The following is a 22,433-nucleotide window of genomic DNA, read 5'->3' as shown; positions in this document are numbered from 1 at the left end:
ATACTATTCCTGTCAAACTACCAACATCATTTTTCATAGAATTAGAAAAAACTTCAAAAATTCACATGGAACAAAAAATGAGCCCAAATAGCCACAGCAATCCTAAGCAAAAAGAACAAAGCCAGAGAACAAAACCAAAACAGCATGGTAGTTGTACAAAAACAGACACATAAACCTATAGAACAGGTTAGAGAACCCAGAAACCAAGCTGCACAGCTACGACCATCTGATCTTCAACAAGATGACAATAACAAGCAACAGGGAAAGGACTCCCTATTCAATAAATCGTGTTGGGATAACTGGCTGGTCATATGCAGAAGATTGAATCTGGACCTATTCCTTTCACTATATGCAAAAATCAACTCCAAATGGATTAAAGACTTAAATATAAGACCTAAAACTAAAAACACTAGAAGAAAACCTAGGAAATATCATTCTGGACCTAGACCTTGGCAAAGATTTCATGATAAAGACTCTAAAAGCAATTGCAACAAAAATAAAAATTGACAAGTAGGACCTAATTAATGACCTTTTGCACAGCAAAAGAAACTATCAATACAGTAAACAGACAACCTACAGCATGGGAGAAAATATTCTCAAACTTTACATGTAACAAAGGTCAAATATCCAGAATTTATAAGGAACTTAAGCAAATCAGCAGGTAAAAAACAAACAATCCCATTTCAAAAATAGGAAAAGGACATAAACAGACACTTCTCAAAAGAAGACACACATGCAGCCAACGAACATGAAAAAATGCTCAACATCACTAATCATTGGAGAAAATGCAAATCAAAACCACAATGAAATACCATCTCATACCGGTGAAAGCTATTATTAAGCCAGAATGGCTATTATTAAAAAGTAAAAAAACAAAAAGCATGTTGATGAGGTTGCAGGAATGTAAATTAGTTTAACCACTGCGGAAAGCAGTTTGGAGATTTCTCAAAGAACTTAAAACAGAACTACCATTTGACCCAGCAATTCCATTACTGGGTATATATCCAAAAGAAAACACATTGTTCTACCAAAAAACAAAAACAAACAAACAAAAAAACAAAAACATCTAGCAACTGAAAAAATAAAGACTTTTGGAAAATTGCGATTTTTCTGGTCAAACTTCTTTGGTATGTGCCTTTCTGATCTTCTAAATGTATTTATCTACCTACCATTCTTGGTTCTTTATTACCACTCTTTTAAGAGGAATCATTTCTTTTGTTATCTTTACATTGCGTAATTAAAACCGATTGACTTATCTGGGCTTTACCTGTTTAAGCTATCAAAAGTAATAATATTTGCCTTCCTTACCAAGATTCCTGGGGATATTTCCCCTGAAAAAAAAAAAGTGTTGGATTCTTCTGTTTTTATTTTTCTGTTGTCATAGCTTCATAACAATTAATTATGTGTAAGTTTCCATTATACCTAATATAATCACAAACAGTGCATTATCTATATACACAGAGGGTTAGAAGCTCTCTATTGTGGTGTTTAGCCTCACGCTCATCCAGACAATCTAAAAGGATAACAAGGATAATGAGTTCCTCTACGCTTCACATGGATTATTAGATAGAACTTTTGACTGAAAGTGGCAGAATCTAACTTGAACTAGAGTAGGCAAAATGGCAAACATATTAGCCCATAAAATGAAACTGCTGGAGATGTGATGGTGTAAGGACTCACATCTCCCTTCTTCTCATTCTTCTCTTTATATGTTAGTCTCATTATCTGAAGACTGTTTTCCCCAAAAGGCCAACTTATTCCCAGCTGCTTCCATGAGAGGAAAGGGCTCATTTTCTCTAGAAGCCAAGGCAAAAAATCTAGGAAAGGGGCTCACCTCTGTAGGAGAGATAGGGAGGAATATGGGTTATATGCGGGTTATTGTGATTAACAGCCATCATCAGAACCACATTGCTGGAATGAGGTGTGAGGAGTTCCCCCAAAGTCGTGTGCTACAGGGTCACCAAAGAGACAACCATGACATCTCTGTGCCTTTTAACTGCAAGGAGGTTGGAGAAGATATGAAGTGCTAAACAACAGACAAAATTCTTTTGCCAATTTTACAAACATTTATCACTGCCACTCAAGAAACGAACATATAAACAAGGAATAATCTTTATCCTAAAGAATTTTATAATCCATGGAGGGATTAGAAAGTGCACAGGCAATTATGATTCAAGAGAGACTATACTAATTATCACAAAAAGCTTACAAAGGGCTCTAGAGAGTTCAGTGCCAAGGGAGAGACCTTATTAATTTGAATGGAAAAGGCTAGGCAGATGATTTGGGCTTTGGGACATTGGGATTTTGATGGGCAGAGCTGGCACTTTGAACAGTGATGAAAGGATACTCTATCTAGCTGAAACTACATGAGGAAGTCTTCTACTTGGGAGAGGTGTGCAGAGGGCATTTGGGGAGCTGCAAAGAATCTAGCTGCAAACCGAAGGTGGGGATTAAAGTTATATTATGGAGGATCTTGAATGTCAGGCTAAGGAATGTGTACTAATTATCCGGTGGTTTCTCTCACAGAAACCAATGGCTGCATTAAATGAGTCTATGGAAGATTTTTCATCTCTGGACATGTCTAATTGCAGAGCTCTAATTGGAGGAACGTGTGGCAGTATCTGAAAGGAGAAAATAGGTGCTTGCTGCTTTGTTTCTGTCAAAACCTCTGATGTTAGAATATGTACAAAAAATGGGCACAAAAAGTTGGTTACATATAGCTTAAAGTGGGAAAAATAAGCAAGAAGATAATTCTTACAGGTTCGCCAAGTGTGGCCTCAAGACCAGCAGCATTTGTCACCTGGAAGTTTGTTAATAATTCAAAATCTTGAGCCCCACCCCAGACTTACTGAGTCAGAGGCTCTGGGAGTGGAGCCCAGCAACCAGTGTTTTAACAAGCCCTTCAGACAATGTTTTTTTTTTTTTTTTTTTTTTTTTTTTTGAGACGAAGTCTTGCTCTGTCGCCCAGGCTGGAGTGCAGTGGCACAATCTCGGCTCACTGCAAGCTCCGCCTCCCGAGTTCACGCCATTCTCCTGCCTCAGCCTCCCGAGTAGCTGGGACTATAGGCGCCCACCACCACGGCCGGCTAATTTTTTTTATTTTTAATAGAGACGGGGTTTCACTGTGTTAGCCAGGATGGTCTCTATCACCTGACCTCGTGATCCGCCCACCTCGGCCCCCCAAAGTGCTGGGATTACAGGCGTGAGCCACCGCGCCAGGCCCAGAGAAGGTTAATGAATGCTAAAGTTTGCGAACCACCGTTTGATAGGCTGAAAATGGCACCTCAAAAGACAGTGCATCTGAATCCCTGGAACTTATAAAATATTATCTTATTTGGCAATAGGGTCTTTGCAGATCTGATTAAAGATCTTAAGACAAGAAATTATCCTAGATTATCTGGATGAATCCTAAATACCGGCACAAGGACCCTTTTAAGAGAGAGACAGAGGGAGATTACACACATGGAAGAGGAGGAGGCACTGTGATCACAGAGGCAGAGCCTGGAGTGACGCAGTAACAACCAAGGGATGAGGGCAGCCACCGGAAACTGGAAAAGGAAATGAATGGATTCTCCCCTACAGCATGTGGAAGGAACACAGGCGGCTTTGCTGACCTCTTGATTTCAGCCCAGTGAAACTGACTTCAAATTTCCGAATCATAGTTCTGAATTAGAACTGTGAGAAAGTGAATTTCCGTTGTTTTAAGCTATCAAGTTTGTGGCAATTTGTTACAGAAGCCACAGGAAAGGAATACACCCCTCATAAGGAATGAGGAGATATATGCTAAACTACTTAAAAATTTATTAGAGTCTTATAAGAAAATATACTTGTTATTATTTTCTAAATATCTAAAATTAGTGATCCTTTTGTAAAATTTGCCACTTCTTAAACATTTTTCCCAACACAGCTTGCCATCAAATGTTAAAGTGTAATAATTTTCATAATATTGGCATCAAACATGGCCTTTATATATCTTAATTTTCATATGACAGCACATCCCACAGGAAAGAAAATAAATTCTCTTGACAAGAGGGAAAAAAAAACAGGACATATTTTGCTTATAGGTGAGATTTGCATAGGTTAGAAAGCTGTCATAAAGCTTTTTTATGGTTAAGGAAATGTTTTGTGGGAAATAATATTGGCATTTATTTATAGGAAAATGTTTCACAATAAATATTAGAAGATAGTCTATGTATAATCTATGCTACTTGATAAAATAGTCGAGCTTTTAAAAAGAGATCTGGAACACCTGGAACTTGTAATAATTTGTCTTCTGCACAATGCTTCTCAGATCATTGTTACATATATATAGATAGCTCTATATATGAATATATAAAAGAATATGTATATAAATATGTACCCATTTAATTCTTACAACTGCATACTATATGAGATGAGCAGGTCAAGTATTTTTATTTTTCTTATATTACAGATTAAAAAATGATGCTCAAAGAAGTTAAATAACCGGCCCAAATTCACAAAAAAAGGTAGATACCAGATTTTGTATTAGAAACTACCTAAATCTCCTGACAATGCTATTTCCAGGGTTTCAGGTTTCTTCAGCTGACCTCAACTGGGCAAATTAATATTTGTGGTTAATTACACTCGGGTTTAGAGACACTGTGATCTGTTTCAACCAATTCAATAGGCATTGCTGAGCATCTATTGTGTGTCTGAAACTGTGCTAGTTCATCTAGGGGAACACAGAGAAAGTGCCAGACATATTACTGGTAGGGAGGAAATGCCTATGTAAATGAAACAAATAAGAAGGAGAAAGAATAAAACCAAATGCCTCAATCTGGGAGATTTCATGCAGAAAAACCTTGAAGAATGGATGTGATTCAGGAGGTGAAAGTTAGAAAAGCATTGCAGGAGGCAAAAGAGTGTGTTGGGGAGTGGCGGGAGTGAAACAGCATGAACAAAAGCGTAGAGATTGAAATAACAGGTGGTACCCAGAGAAAGTGAAGTGACAGCCTGAGGTGCCAGGAGCACCATGTATATGTTGGTGAGTAGGGGGAGCTGGCTTCTCAGGGCCCACCTGGCCTCAGACAGTCTCACAGCAACCAAGAATCTTTAGTATTTCCAGTGAATACACACCCTAGGAAAGTAAGGGAAAAGTAGTACTCACATGTAAAAATTAAAATGCATTTTAAAAACCTCACCTTTTGCCCAGCCCTACCATTCTTGTCCTATGGGTCCACCCTCTGGAAGCTTGTACCTCTGCTCCTGTGTTTTCTGATGGTAATAAACAGGTACAGGTGTATGTGTTTGTAAATGTATTTGAACCATGAGCCGTACATTTCCTGTTTGCAAAAGAGCTGTCTTTCTTTATGAAAATGTTTTAAGAGTTCAAGGTGAGGACACAGTCTGCAAGGAGATGGGAAATCAAAATTACGTTTACATAAAGTGACATGAATTAGGGAGAGAGGCTTAACTGGAGATAGAGGGAAGGGGAGGAAGCAGGAAGTGAAGAAGTGGGCAGAGCAGGAGGCCAGAGCCTGAGGAGAAAGGACAACTGGTCAGAAACTTCTGGGGCCAGAGTGGTAGAAAGGCTTTAGAGAACAATGATATTTTAAATTATTTTTGGTGTTTCCATGTAAAACTTCTCCATTGCTCTGAATCTTCCATAAAAGTTAGTTACACCCAGAACCTGGAATGGGTGGTATTTTGGGGAAGTACCTAAAGTGAGGTGCAGATGTGTAGGACTCAGGGCCATGTCCAGCATGGACAACAGAGTAGCAATATTTATGCAAAGGCAACATTACCCACAGACCAGATGAAGTTCTCCCTTGATGACAAAGAGAAACCCAGGCACATTGTCTTCTTTCCCCAGAGTTGCTGGAGAAAATGGGAAGCTTGTTGAGTTTTCCATTTCATATAGGATAGGGTTTCAACTAATTTCATTTGATCCATATAGGCCGTGGTGATCCCTGCATAGATCTGGGTTACCGCAGCTCATGGTCATCACTGGCAGCCATGCTTTGGTCTCCGCTTCACTGTGCTAGTCTGCCACCATGGAAAGGCCTTTCTGTTTGCTGAAAGTCACCAGGCAAGTGAGCCAGCTCCTGGAGGAGGAAGTAGAGCTAGATCAGCCAAATGTAGTCTCCAGAGAGTGACTCAAATTTGGCTTCTCTTGGCTCCAGAGTCTATTTTCTGTTTACTAAGGAATTAATCATGGTTTTCAAATTGGTCTGCCAGGACACCGGCAAGGCTGGTTAAAGCAGAGGTGCCGGGTTTGGGATTTTTCCATGCCCTGGTTGGTGATTTTCAGCAGGAAAATGAAGGGATGTGCTTCCTCCTTTATAGCTGCCCGAAAAATTATTGAAAGTCCCATAACTTATCTGATTCTGGTCACTTGTGTCAGCATAAACGCACCAGGTTTATAGCAACTGAGGTGAGATGCCTCACTTCTTTAGCATCTGAAGTGAGATGTGTCAATTCTTTTTCTTTTTTTTGTCAGCATAAAGTGAGGTGTGGATGTGAAGAACTCAGGGCCATGTCCAGCATGGGCAACAGCAATAGTAGCACTTATGCAATGGAAAGATGATCCACAGCCCAGATGAAATTAAAGCCTTTGGTGAAAAAGATAAATCCAAGTACATTGTCCTCCTTCCCCCCAACTGCTGGTTTGAGTAACACAATTTGGTGGCTATTTGAATTAATTTAATAATTGTTTCATAAATAACCAACATGTGCTAGGCTACAGAATCCCATGTTTGATTTAGCATCTAGGGAAGTCAATCAGGGTTTGGAGATACTGTGAACATATCTTTCTTTACTTTTTCTTTTTTCGAGACAGGGTCTTGTTCTGTCACCCAGGCTGGAGTGGCATGATCATGGCTCACTGCAACTTCTGCCTCCCTGGCTCCCAGCCTCAAGTGATCCTCCCACTCCAGTCCCCTGAAGCAACTGGGACCACAGGTGAGTGCCACCATGCCTGGCTAATTTTTCTTTTCTTTCTTTCTTTTTTTTTGAGATGGAGTCTTGCTCTGTTGCCAGGCTGGAGTGCAGTGGCGCTATCTCGGCTCACTGCAACCTCTGCCTCCTGGGCTCAAGTGATTCTCCTGCCTCAGCCTCCCAAGTAGCTGGGACTATAGGCGTGCACCACCACGCCCAGCTAATTTTTGTATTTTTAGTAGAGATGGGGTTTCACCATGTTGGCCAGGATGGTCTCAGTTTCTTGACCTCATGATCCACCTGCCTCAGCCTTCCAGAGTGCAATTTTTGTATTCTTTGTAGAGATGGGGTTTCACTATGTTGCCCAGGCTGGTCTCAAACTCCTAGGCCCAAGGGATATGTCTGTCTTGGCCTCCCAAAGCGCTGGGATTACAGACATGAGCCACCATGCCTAGACATATCTTTCATTCTTATAAAAGGGGCTTGAGCCTGTCTTTTTGCTAGATTCATGATAATCCTATTAGGATATGTCTTTTCAGTGTATTCATACATGAGCAATGAATCAACACAATGTCTTCTTGAGCCTGGTCTAATATCATGGGAGAAGACTTTTTAAAAGTTGAAGCATGGCTAACATGGTGAAACCCTGTCTCTACTAAAAAATACAACAAAAATTAGCCGGGTGTGGTGGCTTGCACCCGTAGTCCCAGCTACTTGGGAGGCTGAGGCAGGAGAATGGCGTGAACCCAGGAGGCGGAGCTTGTAGTGAGCTGAGATGGCACCACTGCACTCCAGCCTGGGTGATGGAGCGAGACTCCATCTCAAAAAAAAAAAAAAAAAAGAAAAAAAAGTTGAAGCAATAATTGATTTTGCTCTCATTTGTTGGATTGTTTAACGTAAGAGGTAGCTTGATTATTTTGCACTGTAACTACTTCCACAGATGTCCACACTGATCATATTTTCCCAAGGATAATTAAGAGGCTCTTGAAAATATAATAAATAATTTTTAAATGGAGAGCATGTTTTTCAATTAGCTGGAATTACTTTAAGTAATTTGTGATTTAAGTAATTTGTGATCACTATACTTTAGAATTTAATATATAGGGTGTTTAGCTTTATGGTAATAAAAACAATCTCTAGCTGGAGAAATCTGCATTAATCTCACAAAAACACTTATATTGTGAAGTAGATTCATGGAAAGAAACATGTGACGGGTCTGTCACTTCTGTTTTTAGCTTTATCAGTCTTTCAAAATAGTAAAAACAATTAGAATAATGAAACAGATTATCATATTATAACATATTGCTATTTGAGTCCTGATTAATTTTGACACCTTCAACTGCTTGTTCTATACAAATCTGCATACACAGCACTTAGGGACTAGCATTACTATGGTCTGGGTTGTGATTAGAACAGAAATAGATAGACAGACAACAATGAAACACTCTTAACTTAGTCCCCAAATCCCACTGATGCCTGAAATCCCACTGTTAATGCATGCCTCCATAGTGTTAGGCGTAGTCCTCCTCAGTAGTGTTTTGGGCATGTCCTTCAGAGAGTGAGGATGTTACCTTAAGGAACACCAACAATCAAGAAGTATGGCATACTCAATGGGCATGTTTTCAACTCTTCTGCTACTTTTTCCTTTGTGCCACTAATCTGACGCATACAATTATTGAGAAAGGGCGAAGCTAGTCAAAGTCCCTGCAGTATTTCCCACTGATGAGATATAGAAAAAAGCAACAATGGCAAATATTAGGAAAATGATTCTCAGACTCTCTATTGTATCTGGCTTATTCTAGGAGAGACCAAGACCACAGAGCAAGTGAGCGCAAAATTGACCCAGAACTTAAATTTCTGTATCTGGGATTGAGAGTTGAAGAGTTCAGGTGCCAACTACTTTGTGGTCTTTCTGAATCATGACCTTTTGTGATGACCAAGTAAAGTGAAGGTAGAATAATGTCAAAGTGAGAAGGTTCTAGGATGCATTCCTTAGAAGCTGTAAGCTGGGGTGTTTCGATCAGACTGTTTGGAAAAGCTCTTAGAGTTTCCTGCTAGAGTGGCAGTGTCCACAGAGACAATAGCAAAACAGGGTTATCCAGCTAACCAATCTTTCTAAAAATCATTTTGAAACTTAGAGTTGGAAAGGGCCAAGAGGTCATCTGCTCTACCTTCCCAGCTGCTGTCTAACATCTCATAAGTGATTATCCACTTTCTATTTGAACACCTTCCATGATACGTAGTACATTTAAATGCCCCATTTTGGTAGTAGCCTTTCTAGATATAATTACTTATGCCCCAAAGATATCTATAATCTTCTAAGAATGTACCCTTCAGTCTGGTAACCAAGTAACCTTCTCTTTCTAGCTATTAATATATGGGATTCCTCTGTTTTTATACAAAAGCACCATGTTAGATACTATAAGGAGAGAATAGGATTCAATAATATATACTAGACTTTTGACTTGAAGGACATTTCAGCCTAGTAGAGAAATTTAGACACACATACACGTTGGCTGAGAGGAATAATCAGGGAAGTTTCAGGAAAGAGATAGTATGCGGACTTAGCCTTGAAGTGTGGGTAGAATTTGGAAAGACTTTTCCAAGAGTGGCCTAGAAAATAAGCAAAGTTGTATTACCTGGGAAAATATTTCAATAAGATTCAGGTCACTTGCTTAAGAACACCATTTCCCAGAAGACAACAGTGGGGAGTTTACCATTCAAAGACCTGCTTTGGAGATGTAGATTACTGTACCCTTTGATTTTCAGAAGATGCAGTTAGTATTTCTCTTTTTCAACAAATACTGTTTTCTTACTAAACCATATTTCCTGTTCCCAGAGTAATTTTATGCTGATTGAAGAAAAGAAGTAAACAGAGTTCCAGAAAGCAACTGCAAATACTCATTTTGGAAAAGAAAACAAAACAAAAACAAGGGAGACATTTTAAAAGGTATTTTTATTCAGAAATTTTTAAAAAAGAAATAAGGAAAAAGGTGAACAACCCACAATTCGTCCTGTAGTATACAAATGGCATCTAAGAGTGAGAACCTTGGCATCCTTGAAAGCAGAGGTTTGAGGTCTGAGATGTTTTGGTTCACGTTGTACCATATGGGCTACTCACTGTGTGAATGTACACTCTTGTTCATCTCCCCCTATGCTGAGCTAGTCCAGACCTAGGTCTGCTCTGCCTCTCTGGGTTTGCTTGCTGGGCACAGACAGCAAATACATGGTCAGTGGCTAAGCTGTGGATAGAATACTGTCTCTTCACCACTGACTCACAGGATGGCAGGGCCAGCTCACTTCCCCTTCTGACGTTTTTGTTCCTTAGTGTACGGTGGGACCATAGCAGTCCTCACCGTCTTTCTTCATTCCATGGAAATAAATGTGTATATTTGTGAGTGTGCTTTGAGACAAGGATGAAAAGGAGATTAGTTTTTGTCCTCTTCAGGGAAAGCACAGAATCACTGTCCCTCCTATTACTGTTAGCACCAGCAACATTCACGGGTAATTCTATCAGGGACACACAGCAGCCTTCTGAATTAATGTTGGCTTGTTTATTGCAGAGTACAGATGAAATCCTGGGCTAACCAAGTTACGTCCCCATGTTGACTCACTTCCTTACTTTCCTCCTAGGTGCTAAAGCAACAGGACCAGTTGCCAGAGAGCTTATTTTACCTCCCCAAAACAAGGTTGGTGTTTCATCCTTGAGTTTAGTACACAGGATTGTTCTTATTCTTCTGCAGATAGAGAGGTGCACTGCTTTATGCTGCAAGTTGTCTATAAGACAAGTTTTGTGAGTATCAAATATTTGTAAGCAAATCAAATTTCTCCCCCAGTTGAAATGATTATTTCAGAAGAATTTCTTCTTTGTTTTGAATTGGACTTCTGAGTTGGACTTCTTAGCATGATAAAGAAGAAAGAGCATTAGAATAAGAAAGAAGATTAAGCTTCTTGTTTTGATTATGCCCATAATCAGCTGTGGGACCCCGGGCTAATGCATTCCAAAATCCCACTGTTCTGTGACCTTGCTATGTGGGGCATCAGCCTCCTCATCTCTAATATTTTGGATTTAAGTTAGTTGATTTTTATGGTCCCGCAATGGAATTCTTTAAACAACTCCACTAATCCATGATACTGTTGCTTTAAAAATCTTGGTTTTAGCTTTCCTCTAAGGAATTTATAGTGACAATTATCTACTTTTTTTTTCTTAAATAAAAATAGAGGTGGGGTTTTGCCATGTTGCCCAGGCTGGTCTCAAACTCTTGGGCTCAAGTGATCTGCCCACCTTGGCCTCCTAAAGTGCTGGGATGACAGGTGTGAGCCACTGTACCCGGCCAGACCATATGTCTCTAGCATTTTGATAACATTCTCTACAATCTGGGCCCTGTATAACTCCCCAGTCTTCAGACTACTACTCTCTATGCTCACTTCTTTGGCGATTTTATACTCTTTGCCAATTTAGATGCCATTTGTTTTTTCGTTTCCAGTAGATTAGTATGTCCAACCCAGATTTTGGTAAACCCTAGACTCATTCTACAGTCTGTGACATCTCCATTTGGATTTCTTCTCGGCATCTCAGACTCCATATGTCTAACCTGGAATGCCTGATCTCCATTGCCTGCTAAACCGGCTTCTCTCACGGCTCTCCCATCTCGGGGCCCAGCATCTCAGACCTTTCCCTTGCTTACACCAGACATTTTGCTGTTATCTGTACCACCTCCTTCTCGTGCAGTCTACTTGATGCCACCTAATTGGTATCCCTGGCTTCTGCCCTTGTTCTCTTAACGAATCATTTTCCAAACAGCAGCCAGAGTGATCCTTTCAAAAATGGATTCAGAAATCATGTCACTGCTCTGCCCAAAGTTCCCGAATGACTTCCCAATCACTCAGAGCACAAGCTGACGCTCGACACATCTGGGCCCCGTAAGCTTTTCATTTCTGCTCCTCCTCCTTTTGCTCACTCTGCCCCTGCCACATTGGTCTCCTGCTTTCCCGGAACTTGCCCAACATGTTCCTCCCTCAGGGCCTTCACATTTGTCATTTCCTGTCCTATGATGCTCTTCCTGCAGATATCTACAGCAGCTCCCCGCTGCTCCTTTTGCAGGTTTTTGTTCAGATGTCATCTTCCTGGTGAGCTCTTCCCTGAACAGCTTCTCACCCTCTCCACCTTGCCCCCGGGACTCCCTTTGACCTTTCTCGGATTGTTTTCCCTGTAACTCTTGCCACCACCTCATACAGGGCTTCTCAAGCTTGGCATGATTGGCATTTTGGGACAGTTCTTTGTTGCGGGCTATTATCCTGTGCCTTGCAGGATGTTTAGCAGCATCACCACCCTCGACCCACTCAATACCTGCAACTTTCCTCCCTAGGTTGTGACAGCCAGAAATGTCTCCAGACACTGCCAAATGTCTCCTGGGGGACAAAACCACCCCTGGTTGAGAATCTTTGATATAATGTAAATATGCATTTTACCTATGTATTTGTTTATTGTTTCTCCCTTCCCCACCAATAAAATATAATCTCCATGAGAACAGGAATTTTTGTGTCTATTTTCCACTGATGTAATGCAGGCACTCTGAATAGGGTATGATGCATAGTAGGTGCTCAAACAGATATTTCACTGGTGAATAAATGAAATGTGCTCTGACCTTGTTCCTCTGTGCTCATTAAGCTCTAGCCACACTGACCTTTCTTCCACCTCTCAGACATCTGAAGCTCCTTCTCACCTTTCAGTCTTTTTCTTTCAGATCTCACTCCTGGAAAGCTCTATTCGCAGGTCTCTGTTTACTTGTTACTCAGGTCCAATAACACCTGCTTAGAGAGGCTTCCCTGATCACCGTATCCTACATGACCCTCCCTGCCAGCCAGAGTCACTCTCTATATTGTTACTGTGTTTTAGTTTCTGCATTACATTTGTCTTGGAAATTATCTTGTTTACGTGGCAGGTGTGCATCTTGCTCCCTTAAATGAATGCTCCTTGACCACTCCACATTATCTGCTTTGTTTATTAACGGCAGTAATCTGAAACAGTAGTCTAAAACAGTGCAAGGTCCATCGTTGATGGGCTGATTAAATAAGTATGCCTGTCTTTTAATCAATTCAGGGTGGAAGAGAGTCTCTATAGAAAGGGTTTAAGGGCTGTGTCTGTCAAGGTCCAGTAGCAAAAAAAAAAGAAAAAAGAAAAAAAAAAGAGTCTGCTCTAGCTAATTTGAACAGAAAGGGATTAATTAGAGAATGTGGTTCACCGTCGAGAAGGCTGCAGCAACATCCTCCACAGTGAGCTTTCAGGAACCACCTTGGAAACCACACACTGACTGGGCCACCAAAGTACAGACTGCTCTTCTTTGATTGGGAGAACTACAGCCAAGCTGGGACACTGAGGGGTCAGCTGCTGGGTCTGGGACCAAATGACCACTTCTGGGAAGATCACACCTGCATGAAAAGGAGGTCAGCACTACTGGGAACTGACAAGATCAAGAGACTGGGGTAATGACTCAGTGTGGTTCTCCCCGTGTACATGTTAATAAAATGTATATCCCTTTTCTCCAATTAAAAAAAAATTCCCTAGCAAGTTGACTCAGAAGAAATAAATGAATACTCTCAAAAAACTGCGTCAGAAAAACCAGACACTTCCACTCTAGTGTTGGCTAACAGGAAGCGACAAAGCAGCGGAAGCTTATTTGTCTTATCTTCTAGCTCTCATGCCAGTACGCATGATTGGTGGAACAAAACCTCGGCTACTAGGAAGTCTGGGAGATGTGGCTTTTAGCTTTCCAGTCTCTGTAGCATGGAGGGCACATTGGGAACAGGTTAGAATGGCTGTGAGGGCTGCTAATCCACCATACATAGGATGGACAGATGATTGATTATTAGAAAGTTAATGAATCTTCAAGTTTATATTTGCCAGGCAAGAAGGTCTCAGTAAAACCAAACCAAAGAGGGCCAGGCACTATTACGAGGCTCATACCTGTAATCCCAGCACTTTGGGAGGCCGAGGTGGGCAGATCACCTGAGGTCAGGAGTTCAAGACCAGCCTGGCCAACATGGCAAAACCCTGTATCTACTAAAAATACAAAAAAAAAAAAAAAAAAAGCCAGGCATAGTGGTGGGTGCCTGTAATCCCAGCTACTCAGGAGGCTGAGGCAGGCGAATTGCTTGAATCAGGGAGCAGGAGGTTGCAGTGAGCCGAGATTGTGCCACTGCATTCCAGCGTGGATGACAGAGCGAGATTCAGTCTTAAAAAAAAAAAAAACAAATAGTCAAGAGATTCTTCACTTGATACTGATGGACAGTGTACATACAATTTCAGGAATGATTACTTTTCCCCTAAGATGCAATAGCATAAGTTTGTGACCATGAATGGCATCACCATTTCTAAAGTATCAGTCTCTGACAAACTAAACTCAATAAAGCCATGATCTGAGATCTCCTGGAGAGTGAAACTGTTTACATCTTCTATCTCTCCCAGAAAAGTACGAAATCAATCAGCCTGGGCACTGTTTTTCATAGCTGGTCATGTACATTTTTTTCCAACATAACGCAGTGGTTAAATTTAAGTCTTAAGGAGGGCTTTAATTGCACAGAAGCTGAGATTGGGAATTTTTGTATTGGCAAAAAAGAAATCCATTACTTGATTTTGTTTTTATTATTTGATATTCCTAAATGTTTACTTGTATGAATCTATTTATTATTTATTTTCATTTTTACTGGATCACATAATATAGAGTGTGTATACATATATTAGAGGGATGAAAATCTACAAGTTATTTTCATTCTTTTTTATTATTTTATTTTATTATTATTATACTTTAAGTTTTAGGGTACATGTGCACAATGTGCAGGTTTGTTACATATGTATACGTGTGCCATGTTGGTGTGCTGCACCCATTAACTCGTCATTTAGCATTAGGTATATCTCCTAATGCTATCTCTCCCCCCTCCCCCCACCCCACAACTGTCCCCGGAGTGTGATGTTCCCCTTCCTGTGTCCATGTGTTCTCATTGTTCAGTTCCCACCTATGAGTGAGAACATGCGGTGTATGGTTTTTTGTCCTTGCGATAGTTTGCTGAGAATGATGGTTTCCAGTTTCATCCATGTCCCTACAAAGGACATGAACTCTTCATTTTTTATGGCTGCATAGTATTCCATGGTGTATATGTGCCACATTTTCTTAATCCAGTCTATCATTGTTGGACATTTGGGTTGATTCCAAGTCTTTGCTATTGTGAATAGTGCCGCAGTAAACATAAGTGTGCATGTGTCTTTATAGCAGCATGATTTATAATCCTTTGGGTATATACCCAGTAATGGGATGGCTGGGTCAAATGGTATTTCTAGTTCTAGATGCCTGAGGAATCACCACACTGACTTCCACAATGGTTGAACTAGTTTACAGTCCCACCAACAGTGTGAAAGTGTTCCTATTTCTCCACATCCTCACCAGCACCTGTTGTTTCCTGACTTTTTAATGATTGCCATTCTAACTGGTGTGAGATGGTATCTCATTGTGGTTTTGATTTGCATTTCTCTGATGGCCAGTGATGGTGAGCATTTTTTCATGTGTTTTTTGGCTGCATAAATGTCTTCTTTTGAGAAGTGTCTGTTCATGTCCTTCACCCACTTTTTGATGGGGTTGTTTGTTTTTTTCTTGTAAATTTGCTTGAGTTCATTGTAGATTCTGGATATTAGCCCTTTGTCAGATGAGTAGGTTGTGAAAATTTTCTCCCATTTTGTAGGTTGCCTGTTCACTGTGATGGTAGTTTCTTTTGCTGTGCAGAAGCTCTTTAGTTTAATTAGATCCCATTTGTCAATTTTGGCTTTTGTTGCCGTTGCTTTTGGTGTTTTAGACATGAAGTCCTTGCCCATGCCTATGTCCTGAATGGTATTGCCTAGTTTTTCTTCTAGGGTTTTTATGGTTTTAGCTCTAACATGTAAGTCTTTAATCCATCTTGAATTAATTTTTGTATAAGGTGTAAGGAAGGGATCCAGTTTCAGCTTTCTACATATGGTTAGCCATTTTTCCCAGCACCATTTATTAAATAGGGAATCCTTTCCCCATTGCTTGTTTTTGTGAGGTTTGTCAAAGATCAGATAGTTGTAGATATGTGGCATTATTTCTGAGGGCTCTGTTCTGTTCCATTGATCTATATCTCTGTTTTGGTACCAGTACCAGGCTGTTTTGGTTACTGTAGCCTTGTAGTATAGTTCGAAGTCAGGTAGCGTGATGCTTCCGGCTTTGTTCTTTTGGCTCAGGATTGACTTGGCGATGAGGGCTCTTTTTTGGTTCCATATGAACTTTAAAGTAGTTTTTTCCAATTCTGTGAAGAAAGTCATTGGTAGCTTGATGGGGATGGCATTGAATCTGTAAATTACCTTGGGCAATATGGCCATTTTCACGATATTGATTCTTCCTACCCATCAGCATGGAATGTTCTTCCATTTCTTTGTATCCTCTTTTATTTCCTTGAGCAGTGGTTTGTAGTTCTCCTTGAAGAGGTCCTTCACATCCCTTGTAAGTTGGATTCCTAGGTATTTTATTCTCTTTGAAGCAACTGTGAATGGGAGTTCACTCACGATTTGGCTCTCTGTTTGTCTGTTATTGGTGTATAAGAATGCTTGTGATTTTTGTACATTGATTTTGTATCCTGAGACTTTGCTGAAGTTGCTTATCAGCTTAAGGAGATTTTGGGCTGAGACAATGGGGTTTTCTAGATATACAATCATGTCATCTGCAAAGAGGGACAATTTGACTTCCTCTTTTCCTAATTGAATACCCTTTATTTCCTTCTCCTGCCTAATTGCCCTGGCCAGAACTTCCAACACTATGTTGAATAGGAGTGGTGAGAGAGGGCATCCCTGTCTTGTGCCAGTCTTCAAGGGGAATGCTTCCAGTTTTTGCCCATTCAGTATGATATTGGCTGTGGGTTTGTCATAGATAGCTCTTATTATTTTGAAATACGTCCCATCAATACCAAATTTATTGAGAGTTTTTAGCATGAAGGGTTGTTGAATTTTGTCAAAGGCTTTTTCTGCATCTATTGAGATAATCATGTGGTTTTTGTCTTTGGCGCTGTTTATATGCTGGATTACATTTATTGATTTGCGTATATTGAACCAGCCTTGCATCCCAGGGATGAAGCCCACTTGATCATGGTGGATAAGCTTTTTGATGTGCTGCTGGATTTGGTTTGCCAGTATTTTATTGAGGATTTTTGCATCAATGTTCATCAAGGATATTGGTCTAAAATTCTCTTTTTTGGTTGTGTCTCTGCCAGGCTTTGGTATCAGGATGATGCTGGTCTCATAAAATGAGTTAGGGAGGATTCCCTCTTTTTCTATTGATTGGAATAGTTTCAGAAGGAATGGTACCAGCTCCTCCTTGTACCTCTGGTAGAATTTGGCTGTGAATCCATCTGGTCCTGGACTTTTTTCGGTTGGTAAGCTATTGATTATTGCCACAATTTCAGATCCTGTTATTGGTCTATTCAGAGATTCAACTTTTTCCTGGTTTAGTCTTGGGAGATTGTATGTGTCGAGGAATTTATCCATTTCTTCTAGATTTTCTAGTTTATTTGAGTAGAGTTGTTTGTAGTATTCTCTGATGGTAGTTTGTATTTCTGTGGGATCGGAGGTGATATCCCCTTTTTCATTTTTTATTGCGTCTATTTGATTCTTCTCTCTTTTCTTCTTTATTATTCTTGCTGGCAGTCTATCGATTTTGTTGATCTTTTCAAAAAACCAGCTGCTGGATTCATTAATTTTTTGAAGGGTTTTTTGTGTCTCTATTTCCTTCAGTTCTGCTCTGATTTTAGTTATTTCTTGCCTTCTGCTAGCTTTTGAATGTGTTTGCTCTTGCTTTTCTAGTTCTTTTAATTGTGACGTTAGGGTGTCAATTTTGGATCTTTCCTGCTTTCTCTTGTGGGCATTTAGTGCTATAAATTTCCCTCTACACACTGCTTTGAATGTGTCCCAGAGATTCTGGTATGTTGTGTCTGTTCTCGTTGGTTTCAAAGAACATCTTTATTTCTGCCTTCATTTCGTTATGTACCCAGTAGTCATTCAGGAGCAGGTTGTTCAGTTTCCATGTTGAGGGGTTTTGAGTGAGTTTTTTAATCCTGAGTTCTAGTTTGATTGCACTGTGGTCTGAGAGATAGTTTGTTATAATTTCTGTTCTTTTACATTTGCTGAGGGGTGCTTTACTTCCAACTATGTGGTCAATTTTGGAATAGGTGTAGTGTGGTGCTGAAAAAAATGTATATTCTGTTGATTTGGGGTGGAGAGTTCTGTAGATGTCTATTAGGTCCACTTGGTGCAGAGGTGAGTTCAATTCCTGGGTATCCTTGTTAACTTTGTGTCTCATTGATCTGTCTAATGTTCACAGTGGAGTGTTAAAGTCTCCCATTATTATTGTGTGGGAGTCTAAGTCTCTTTGTCGGTCACTCAGGACTTGCTTTATGAATCTGGGTGCTCCTGTATTGGGTGCATATATATTTAGGATAGTTAGCTCCTCTTGTTGAATTGATCCCTTTACCATTATGTAATGGCCTTTTTTGTCTCTTTTGATCTTTGTTGGTTTAAAGTCTGTTTTATCAGAGACTAGGATTGCAACCCCTCCCTTTTTTTGTTTTCCATTTGCTTGGTAGATCTTCCCCCACCCCTTTATTTTGAGCCTATGTGTGTCTCTGCATATGAGATGGGTTTCCTGGATACAGCACACTGATGGGTCTTGACTCTTTATCCAATTTGCCAGTCTGTGTCTTTTAATTGGAGCATTTAGCCCATTTACATTTAAAGTTAATATTGTTATGTGTGTATTTGGTCCTGTCATTATGATGTTAGCTGGTTATTTTGCTCGTTAGTTGATGCAGTTTCTTCCTAGCCTTGATGGTCTTTACACTTTGGCATGTTTTTGTAGTGGCTGGTACCGGTTGTTCCTTTCCATGTTTGGTGCTTCCTTCAGGAGCTCTTTTAGGGCAGGGCTGGTGGTGACAAAATCTCTCAGCATTTGCTTGTCTGTAAAGTATTTTATTTCTCCTTCACTTATGAAGCTTAGTTTGGCTGGATATGAAATTCTGGGTTGAAAATTCTTTTCTTTAAGAATGTTGAATATTGGCCCCCAGTCTCTTCTGGCTTGTAGAGTTTCTGCCGAGAGATCCGCTGTTAGTCTGATGGGCTTCCCTTTGTGGGTAACCCGACCTTTCTGTCTGGCTACCCTTAACATTTTTTCCTTCATTTCAAGTTTGGTGAATCTGACAATTATGTGTCTTGGAGTTGCTCTTCTTGAGGAGTATCTTTGTGGCACTCTCTGTATTTCCTGAATCTGAATGTTGGCCTGCCTTGCTAGATTGGGGAATTTCTCCTGGATAATATCCTGCAGAGTGTTTTTCAACTTGGTTCCATTCTCCCTGTCACTTTCAGGTACACCAATCAGTTGTAGATTTGGTCTTTTCACATAATCCCATATTTCTTGGAGGCTTTGTTCATTTCTTTTAATTCGTTTTTCTCTAAACTTCCCTTCTCACTTCATTTCACTCATTTCGTCTTCCATCGCTGATACCCTTTCTTCCAGTTGATTGCATCGGCTCCTGAGGCTTCTGCATTCTTCACATAGTTCTCAAGCCTTGGCTTTCAGCTCCGTCAGCTCCTTTAAGGACTTCTCTGTATTGGTTATTCTAGTTATCCATTCGTCTAATTTTTTTTCAAAGTTTTTAACTTCTTTGCCATTGGTTTGAATTTCCTCCTGTAGCTTGGAGTCGTTTGATCGTCTGAAGCCCTCTTCTCTCAGCTCATCAAAGTCATTCTCCGTCCAGCTTTGTTCCGTTGCTGGTGAGGAGCTGTGTTCCTTTAGAGGAGGAGAGGCACTCTGCTTTTTAGAGTTTCCAGTTTTTCTGCTCTGTTTTTTCCCCATCTTTGTGGTTTTATCTACTTTTGGTCTTTGATGATGGTGATGTACAGAAGGGTTTTTGGTGTGGATATCCTTTCTGTTTGTTAGTTTTCCTTCTAACAGACAGGACCCTCAGCTGCAGGTCTGTTGGAGTTTGCTAGAGGTCCACTCCAGACCCTGTTTGCCTGGGTATCAACAGCGGTGGCTGCAGAACCGTGGTGGCTGCAGAACCGTGGTGGCTGTAGGACAGCAGATCTTGGTGAACCGCAAATGCTGCTGCCTGATCATTCCTCTGGAGGTTTTGTCTCAGAGGAGTACCTAGCCGTGTGAGGTGTCAGTCTGCCCCTACTGGGGGGTGCCTCCCAGTTAGGCTGCTTGGGGGTCAAGGACGCACTTGAGGAGGCAGTCTGCCTGTTCTCAGATCTCCAGCTGTGTGCTGGGAGAACCACTGCTCTCTTCAAAGCTGTCAGACAGGGACATTTAAGTCTGCAGAGGTTACTGCTGTCTTTTTGTTTGTCTGTGCCCTGCCCCCAGAGGTGGAGCCTACAGAGGCAGGCAGGCCTCCTTGAGCTGTGGTGGGCTCCACCCAGTTTGAGCTTCCTGGCTGCTTTGTTTACCTAATCAAGCCTGGGCAATGGCAGGTGCCCCTCCCCCAGCCTTGCTGCTGCCTTGCAGTTTGATCTCAGACTGCTGTGCTAGCAATCAGTGAGACTCTGTGGGCGTAGGACCCTCTGAGCCATGTGCGGGATATAATCTCCTGGTGTGCCGTTTTTTTAAGCCCTTTGGAAAAGTGCAGTATTAGGGTGGGAGTGACCCGATTTTCCAGGTGCCGTCTGTCACCCCTTTCTTTGACTAGGAAAGGGAACTCCCTGACCCCTTGCACTTCCCAAGTGAGGCAATGCCTCACCGTGCTTCAGCTCGTGCACAGTGTGCTGCACCCACTGTCCTGCACCCACTGTCTGGCACTCCCTAGTGAGATGAACCCGGTACCTCAGATGGAAATGCAGAAATCACCCATCTTCTGCGTCACTCACGCTGAGAGCTGTAGACCGGAGCTGTTCCTATTGAGCCATCTTGGCTCCACCTCCCATTCTTTTTCATTTTTTAAGAGATGGGGTCTTGTTTTTGCCCAGGCTGGTCTTGACCTCCTGAGCTCAAACAATCCCTGCTCCTCAGCCTCCCAAGTAAAATTCGTTTTATTCTTAACCATGCATCTGTGGGCTTTTTATTTAAAAAGCCCATTGCAATTATAGATATTGTTGGTTTATCTGTTTTACATATTTAAAACCTAACTTTAAATAGAATCAATATGAAATAATAATTGGGGAGCCCCAGCTTATCAAAAAGTATAGCAATATAGAAGAACCTAAACAAAATTTTGGAATGTGCTTTTTAAGAATGTGATTTTATCAAAGTTAGGAAACTTAAAACTCTAAAACTTTTGCATTCTCCATTTTAAGCAGTTCACACTTAGAGGTAGCTTAAGGACTTCTTTCTTTCATTTTTTTTTGTTGTTGTTGTTACAGGGTCTCACTCTGTCACTCAGGCTGGAGTGCAGTGGCTCTCACTGCACTGTACACTCTCAGCTCACTGCAACCTCTGTCCCCTGGGCTCAAGTGATCCTCCAACCTCAGCCTCCCCAGTAGCTGGGAGAAACAGGTGCATGCCAACACACCTGGCTATTTTTTTGTGTGTTTTTAGTAGAGACGGGGTTTTGCCATGTTGCCCAGGTTGGTCTCGAACTCCTGAGCTGAAGCAATCTGCTCACCTTGGTCTCACAGAGTGCTGAGATTACAGGCATGAGCCACTGTGTCCGACTTCCCTTGTGAATGACTTTTTAATTAGCTACTCTTTATTGGGTACCTCCTTTGTATGAGGCCTTGAACATTTTCTCATATAATCTTCACAGCTTCCCTATGAGGCATAGATAGTATTATTTCTGTTAGGCCAACGTGGATACCAAAGCTCAGAGGAACTGCTTGTTCAAAGACATCTGGCAAGGGAAGGCAGAGCTGGGATTAAAAACTAGGGTTTGAACTCATATCTTCCCAACCTCAAAGCCTACACCTTCTTCAGCAGCCATCATAGCCCTAATGAAAAAAAAAAAAGGCCACCACCTTTTGCACCATTTATTTATTCATTTGAGCATTAATTCATTTATTCATTCATTCAGTTAGTCAGTCAGTGCTACTTGAATGCTTATTATGGGCCAGGCATGTGCCAATATTAAAATGATGAGCCATGAAAAGGGCATCATCTCAGCTTCCACAAAGTTGAGAACCTTGTTCCCTCCAGGTTAGATGCTTTTTCAGTATTTACAGATGAGGATTAGCTCCCTGCAAACACAGATAAGAATGTAGAGTGAGGGGAAAAAATGTTTTTAATATAGGAGATGAACATTTTATGAATATTTCCATGTGAAAGAACATTAAAATTGATTACTAGGCATAGGTTATGTGTTTGACTAGATTCCTTAATGACTTCAAGATGAATGAAGCACAGAAATTAATTAGTGGCTGAAACTCATGAAATCCCTGGTGGGGAAGATATAGCTGATCAGATTTTTACATGGAGTAGAAGCGAATGATAGAAATTGAGTTCCTGTTAGGAAGGACCAAGCATTTAAGACCTTGCTTAATGATATTTCTGCAG

At 40.8% G+C, this 22,433-nt stretch overlaps 1 long non-coding RNA gene across 4 annotated transcripts in view; it reads left to right on the top strand.

The window, feature by feature from the left end:
• Positions 1-13,466, top strand: part of LOC129138100 (uncharacterized) — a 42,280-nt gene extending 28,814 nt beyond the window's left edge. Inside the window, exons 2-6 of one of the 4 annotated variants that reach the window (XR_008541064.2) lie at positions 2,527-2,638; positions 4,433-4,487; positions 6,800-6,921; positions 9,737-9,847; positions 10,531-13,466. This is a non-coding gene — a long non-coding RNA (uncharacterized LOC129138100). Of the gene's footprint in view, positions 1-2,526; positions 2,639-4,432; positions 4,488-6,795; positions 6,922-9,736; positions 9,848-10,530 lie in introns of all 4 variants that reach the window. The other 3 variants (XR_008541065.2, XR_008541062.2, XR_008541061.2) reach the window with 3 other exon arrangements.
• The last annotated feature ends 8,967 nt before the right edge of the window (positions 13,467-22,433 follow it).

Source organism: Pan troglodytes, chromosome 1 (genome assembly GCF_028858775.2).
Source record: "Pan troglodytes isolate AG18354 chromosome 1, NHGRI_mPanTro3-v2.0_pri, whole genome shotgun sequence".
Lineage (NCBI taxonomy): Eukaryota > Metazoa > Chordata > Mammalia > Primates > Hominidae > Pan > Pan troglodytes.
Note: the sequence above shows the minus strand (reverse complement) of the source record. Positions and strands in the feature narration are given on the sequence as shown.